This window comes from Triticum dicoccoides, chromosome 4B (genome assembly GCF_002162155.2).
Source record: "Triticum dicoccoides isolate Atlit2015 ecotype Zavitan chromosome 4B, WEW_v2.0, whole genome shotgun sequence".
Classification (NCBI taxonomy): Eukaryota; Viridiplantae; Streptophyta; class Magnoliopsida; order Poales; family Poaceae; genus Triticum; species Triticum dicoccoides.
This window is the reverse complement of record NC_041387.1, coordinates 598,214,589-598,222,524: the sequence shown is the minus strand read 5'-3', so window position 1 is coordinate 598,222,524 and position 7,936 is coordinate 598,214,589.

The window sequence follows — 7,936 nt, the reverse complement described above, 5'->3', positions numbered from 1 at the left end:
CGGCCCATGCCTCCCTGCTCCGCCACTCGAGGAAGGACCGCCGTGGGTGACTGGGAGGGCAGTCACCACCACTGGGTTCTCGCGAGGCCCCGTAAGGCCAGCGGGGCGCAGCCCCCATTCGTCGAAGCTGGGCATCTGCTTCACAAAGTCGCCCCTGTTTGAGCAAAGGTATAGCAAAGCCCCCTCCCGTCGGACGCTTCCGGGGGAAGGGTCCCCCATCAAGACCAAGAGCACCTTCCTCAGCGTTTCGGGTGTCAGGTCCTCCTCCTGGAGCCTCATGCGATCTTCACGCCCGCTGAAGGACCACATCCGGCGGGAGTGGCGCTGGAGAGGAGCAATGCGGCGTAGCAGGAACTCCTTCACCACCTTGGGCGCCGTCATGCCGAGCTCCCTCAAGAGCGCAAAGCGACGCCAGACAAAGATGAGTCGGGGGCTCGTGAGCGTCTCCTAGCCCCAGCATGAATTGGGAACAGCAGGCGACATTGGCTCCGAAAGCAGGGGGCTGGGCACCCCTACATCCATGTACAGCCACCTCTCGTGGAATCCAGGCGCGGACGGAGGAAGGCGGAAATCAATCCCTGAAACCGCTATTTCTGGCGCAGCAATGAAGCTCACGCACCCTGAGCATTGGGTGGGATCGACGAGGCGCAGAGAGAAGAAGTGACGCAGCAAGGCAACTGAAGGAGGGATGCCCATCATTGCCTCACAGACAAAGGCGAAGACAGCAAGAAGAGTAATGGATTCAAGACCCAAATGCATCATATGGATCTGGTAATGGGAAAGCACATCGTTGAAGAAATCGGAAAGGGGGGGAACCAATCCGGCCCACAGGGCGTCGGCAAAGTACTGGACCTCGGTGACTACCCTGTCGATGGAGAAGTGGGATGTGGGCCAGGCCGTCGTCCTCCCACACTCGTTGAAGATGGTGGCCAGAGCAGAGCTGACCTTGCCCAAGCCTTCTTGGTTGAGTATGATCGACCGATCAACGGCGGGAGCCGCCGACGACGGCGAGCGAGGCGGAGGCACCGGTTTCTTCCCTTTTCCCTTCTTCGTCGGAGCCATGGCAACGGGAAGAGGGAGGATTCGAGATTGGATTGGAAGCGGAGACAGGAGCTCGAGAGGAGGAAGAGCACGGGACGGTCGAGCGGCGAAAAGAGGAAAGACTGTGTGCAACCACGGGTCCGCCTAGCTGGGCGCAAAATGAGGAGGCGTGGGGGAACAGGGCCACCCACGTCCAATCAACCGCCACGCGGCGCCCAAGGCCGCAGGCTGTTAGGGCCCGCGACGCTTCGCACTTGCCCCTTCGCTTCTCTGCTCAGCCAAGTCTGGGCGCGCCTAGGGCCCGAGGGCTACTATCGGCGTTCTGGGAACAGGCGTCCCCAGACTTGCCTGCCTGCAGCCTGCGGCGTGGCTCAAGGGGCGGCCCAGCGCGGCCCATCTTCATCAGCACGAGCTCAAGACCCTCGTGAGGGGCCAAGCCTCGCGGGCCGGACGACAGGAAGCTTCCTCAGGCACGGCCTCATCAGGCTGGCTCGCAAGGAGGCGGAGAGATCAAGGCAGGGTACCTCACGAGGTGCCCATGACACAAGCCATGGCAACCAAAGCCAGGCGGGCGCCGGCCTGCGCAGAGTCCTTGTTTCCTCTTTGGTGTATAGAGAGCAAGCGTAGGCCAGAGTATCAAGCAAAGGTGGCCATTTCGGTGCAACAAGACCAAGACCAGCAGAACGGCAGGATGGAGGTCATCGTGGAGCCCAAGCCGGCGTCACCACCAGAGCCTTTGGCAGGCGAGGACCAACTTTAGTCAGGATAAGTGTACTAGATGTTCCCTTCAAAATGGCCAATTGTTGGCGCCCTTCCCGCTCAATATTTGGGAAGAGGCCCAGGGCCTTTGCCTATAAATAGGACTAGCCACCCCCAGGTTAGGGGGATCGAGAGAAAAACCAGAGAGGGAGAAAGAGAGAAGCAACTGAACTCCCCCTAGCTGTTCATCGCACCAGCCAAGAACAGACCCTCGCGAGGCTGTTCTTCCTTGTATTGTTCATCATCGGCCCAAGAGGTAATCCACCACACCACACACTGGAGTAGGGTATTACACCACAATGGTGGCCTGAACCAGTATAAACCCTGTGTCTCTTGTGTTGTTCCTTTCATAGTTTAGATCCTAGCGAGGCGGTGAGGTGCAGGTAGGTAGAGGGCGAGATCTCCGCGCGCACCCCAGTGTTCGAATCTAGAGGGTCTGCCAGAACCCAAAATCTGACAGGGGTGAAGCTGTGCAGCTGGAGGCCATAGTACTCCAGAAGCCTGCGGAGGAACGGATGGATTGGAAATCTGACACCCCTCAGCAAGTAAGGGACAAGGCATACTCGCTCCCCCTTGGATGGGTTGGGAAAAAATTCTCCGCTTGCTCCCCGCCGTCAAAAGAAGCCAATCTGGCTCGAACGGGGACTAGATATGCAGGAGGGAGAAACCCCTGGGTCTGCAACTTCACCAATTGACCATGGGAGATGGTACACTTCTCCCAATCGCTCGTCTTGGCGCTGTGAGGGTAGGAGGAGGAACTACGAGCGCTAGCCATGTTGGAATGGTTTTTGCGGGCGCGCTCCAATGATTCCTCGCTTAGGGAGGATGGTATGGATTGGATCTGAAGATCCCCGTCTCTTTAAATAGACAATTTAATTACATGGTTAGGGTGGCAAGTGTAAAAATTCCCTGACTTCTCGCATTCACTCGACACATGGAAACTGGAACTATTGAAGTACAGAAGCCGAGGAGCGTAACATTAAATGGGAAGTCGGAAACTGCTCTTTACTACAGGTACTTTGAAGAGTTCGGAGAAGGAAACCGCCTTGCAATGCCGAAGACAATCTGCGCGTCGGACTCATCGTCATTGAAGCCTGGTTCGGGGGCTACTGAGGGAGTCCTGGATTAAGGGGTCCTCGGATAGTTGGACTATATACATTGGCTGGACTGTTGGGCTATGAAGATACAAGATAGAAGACTTCGTCCCGTGTTTGGGTGGGACTCTCCTTTGCGTGGAAGGCAAGCTTGGCGATTCAGATATGTAGATTCCCTTCTCTATAACCAACCTTGTGTAACCCTAGCCTGCTCCGGTGTCTATATAAACCAGAGGGTTTAGTCCGTAGGACAACAACAGTCATAATCATAGGCTAGCTTCTAGGGTTTAGCCTCTACGATCTCGTGGTAGATCAACTCTTGTAATACTCATATCATCAAGATTAATCAAGCAGGAAGTAGGGTATTACCTCCATAGAGAGGGCCCGAACCTGGGTAAACATCGTGTCTCCCGCCTCCTATTACCATTAGCCTTAGACGCACAGTTCGGGACCCCCTACCCAATATCCGCCGATTTTATTGCCGACAGCGCCCCCCCTAGGGCGCGCCCCCTTCCTTGTGGGCCCCCTGGTGCTCCACCGACCTCAACTCCAACTCCATATATTCACATTTGGGGAGAAAAAACCAGAGAGAAGGATTCATTACGTTTTACGATACAGAGCCGCCGCCAAGCCCTCAACTCTCTCGGGAGGGCTGATCTCGAGTCCGTTCGGGGCTCCGGAGAGGGGAATCCGTCGCTGTCGTCATCATCAACCATCCTCCATCACCAATTTCATGATGCTCACTGCCGTGCGTGAGTAATTCCATCGTAGGCTTGTTGGACGGTGATGGGTTGGATGACATTTACCACGTAATCATGTTAGTTTTGTTAGGGTTTGATCCCTAGTATCCATTATGTTCTGAGATTGATGTTGCTATGACTATGCTATGCTTAATGCTTGTCACTAGGGCCCAAGTGCCATGATTTCAAATCTGAACCTATTATGTTTTCATGAATATATGTGAGTTCTTGATCCTATCTTGCAAGTCTATAGTCACCTATTATGTGTTATGATCCGTTAACCCCGAAGTGACAATAATCGTATACTTACCGGTGATAACCATAGTTTGAGGAGTTCATGTATTAACTAAGTGTAAACGCTTTGGTACGGTACTCTATTAAAAGGAGGCCTTAATATCCCTTAGTTTCCAATAGGACCCCGCTGCCATGGGAGGGTAGGATAAAAGATGTCATGCAAGTTCTTTTCCATAAGCACGTATGACTATATTCGGAATACATGCCTACATTACATTGATGAACTGGAGCTAGTTCTGTGTCACCCTATGTTATAACTATTACATGAGGAATCGCATCCAACATAATTATCCATCACTGATCCAATGCCTACGAGCTTTTCACATATTGTTCTTTCCTCAGTTACTTTACCGTTGCCACTGTTACAATTACTACAAAACTGCTATTGTTACTTTTGCTACTGTTACCGTTACTTCCATACTACTTTGCAAGTAAATATCTTGTTGCAGATATTAAGTTATCCAGGTGTGGTTGAATTAACAACTCAACTACTAATACTTGAGAATATTCTTTGGCTCCCCTTGTGTCGAATCAATAAATTTGGGCTGAATACTCTACCCTCGAAAGCTGTTGTGCTCCCATATACTTGCGGGTTATCAAGACTATTTTCTGGCGCCGTTGCCGGGGAGCATAGCTCTATGCTTTGAGTCACTTGGGATTTATATCTACTGATCACTATGAAGAACTTGAAAGACAAAAGAACTAAAATTTATCCCTCAACTACGAGGGGAGGTAAGGAACTGCCGTCTAGCTCTACACTTGATTCTCCTTCTGTTATGAGTAAACTTGCGACACCTAAACCTGCTTCTGCTATTAATTCTAATATGTCGCATGTTATTGATGATGCCACTTCTGCTATGCATGACACTTATGAACTACTTCTATGCTTGATACTACTGTGCCACTAGGTGAATTTCTTGATGAACAACTTGTTAGGGCTAGAGAGAATGAAATTATTGAAACTGATAATATTGAATAAAGTGATGATGAAGGTTCTCCCCCTAAATATGAACTACCTGTTGTTCCTGAGGGTAATGTTATGGACGAACAAACTGCTAGAGATTTTCTTGCTTGCAATGATAGATCTGATCTTAAGAAATTATTAGCTAAGCTGAAACAAAAGTCTCTGAATGCTAGAATGAAACATGATCCCGCTTTTGCTACTTCACCTATCTTTGTTACTGATAAGGATTATGATTTCTCTATTGATCTTGAGATAATTACTTTGGTTGAATCCTTTTTATGGCAATGAATCTGAAACTGTAGTGGCACATCTTACTAAGTTGAATGATATAGCCACCCTGTTTACTAATGATGAGAAATCTCACTACTACTATATCCTTAAAATATTTTCGTTCTCATTAAAGGGTGATGCTAAAACATGGTTTAATTCTCTTGATCCTGAATGTGTGCGTAGCCCCCAGGATATGATTTATTACTTCTCTGCTAAATATTTCCCCGCTCATAAGAAACAAGCTGCTTTAAGGGCAATATATAGTTTTGTGCAAATTGAAGAAGAGAGTCTCCCACAAGCTTGGGGGAGGCTTCTCCGATTACTTAATGCTTTGCCTGATAAACCTCTAAAGAAAAATGAAATACTTGATATCTTTTATAATGGACTAACCGATGCTTCCAAGGACCACTTGGATAGTTGTGCTGGTTGTGTTTTCAGGGGAAAATAGTTGACCAAGCTGAGTTGCTATTGAATAATATGTTGACAAATGAAAATAATTGGACACTTCCTGACCAATTCTTAAGCCGACTCCGAAGAAAAGAGGTGTTCTATTTCTCAGTCCTGAAGATATGCAAGAGGCAAAGAAATCTATGAAAGATAAAGGTATTAAAGCTGATGATGTTAAGAATTTACCTCCTGTTGAAGAAATATATGGCCTTAATATACCACCTATTGAAGAAATACACGGTCTTGACACCCGGACACAGTTAGTGAAGGTAAATTCTCTCTATAGATATGATAAAGTTGAAATCCCGTCTACTAAGTTTGCTAGCCAATGCTTGGATGAATTTGATGAGTTTATGGCTAAACAAGAAAAAATCAATGCTTATGTTAGTAGACAATTAAAAAGTAATGCTTATATGATTGGACGCTTGAGTGATTATATGTAAGGGTGAACTTAAACTCACTAGTAAACATGCTTCAATGGTTACCACTCAAGTAGAACAAGTGCTTAAGGCTTAGAATGATTTGCTCAATGAATTAAATGATAAGAGAAAAGATAATGTTGTTAGAGTTACGACTAGAGGTGGTAGAATGACTCAGGAACCTTTGTATCCTGAGGGCCACCCTAAGAGAATTGAGCAAGATTCTTAGGGAAATAATGCTGGTGCACCTGGTCCTTCTAAAAAGAAGAAAAAGAAAAATGATAGTACTTTGCATGCTTCTAATGAACCTGTTGTAGACACACCTGAGAATCCTAATGATATTTCTATCTCTGATGCTGAAACACAATCTGGTGATGAACATGAACCTAGTGATAATGCTAATAATGATGTTCATGTATATGCTCAACCTAGTAATAACAACGATGTAGAAATTGAACCTGTTGTTGATCTTGATAACCCACAATCAAGGAATCAACGTTATGATAAGAGAGACTTTGTTCCTAGGAATCATGGTAGAGAAAGAGAACCATGGGTTCAGAAACCCATGTCGTTCCCTCCTAAACCATCCAAGAAAAAGGATGATGAGGATTTTGAGCGCTTTGCTGAAATGATTAGACCTATATTTTTGCGTATGCGTTTGACCGATATGCTTAAGATGAATCCTTATGCTAAGTACATGAAAGATATTATTACAAATAAAAGAAAGATACCGGAAGCTGAAATTTCTACCATGCTTGCTAACTATACTTTTAAGGGTGGAATACCGAAGAAACTTGGAGATCCAGGGGTACCCACTATACCATGATCCATTAAAAGAAACTATGTTAAAATTGCTTTATGTGATCTTGGAGCTAGTGTTAGTGTTATGCCTCTCTCTTTATATCGTAGACTTGAATTAAATAAGTTGACACCTACTGAAATATCTCTGCAAATGGCCGATAAATCAACTGCTATACCTGTCGGTATTTGTGAGGACATGCTTGTTGTTGTTGCAAACGTTACTATCCTAAAAGACTTTGTCATTCTTGATATTCCCGAGGACGATAGTATGTCGATTGTCCTTGGTAGACTCTTTTTTGAATACTGCAGGTGCTGTTATTGATTGCAACAAAGGCAATGTCACTTTTCATGTTAATGGTAATGAGCATACGGTACACTTTCCGAGAAAACAACCTCAAGTTCACAGTATAATTCTATTGGAAAAATTCCATCAATTATTACTGGAGGTTTTGAATTCCCTCTTCCTATTGTAGAAGAAGTATGATATTCTTATTATTGGGGATGTTCATATCCCCGTTGAGGTAACCTAGTGTTATTTCGAAATTTCTCCGGTTTCATGCGATTCGGAATGAGTTTGTTAACAAGACTTGATCAGCCTGGTTAGCGGATTCCTTTTGATGAGCATGAGATGAATGAAGTTAGAAGGCACAACTCTCTGTACCCTCTTTTTACTTTCTGTTATTTAGATTTAAGAAAGTAAGAATAATATTTTCTGTCTGTTTCCTGAATTATCCATGTAATAAAAAAATACCCCGAAAATAAAGGTTCTCCAAATGCCCAACAAATTAAATATGATTTTTCAGAATATTTGAGAATATCTGGCACTGAGAACACACCAGAGGGAGCCAACACCTGGCCACGAGGGTCCAGGGCGCCCCCCCAGGGCACGCCCCCTTGCCTCGTGGGCCCCTGGTGGCCCTCCTCCACTTATTCCTACACCCATGCTCCTCTTCTTCCTCCCAAAAAAATCACCAACCAGCTCAAGCACGAGTTCTAGCTCATCTTGCTGCTATTTTCGATCTCCTTGCTTAAAGCTCCATTCACAAAGCTGCTTTGGGAGATTGTTATTTGGTATGTGACTCCTCCAATGGTCCAATTAGTTTTTGT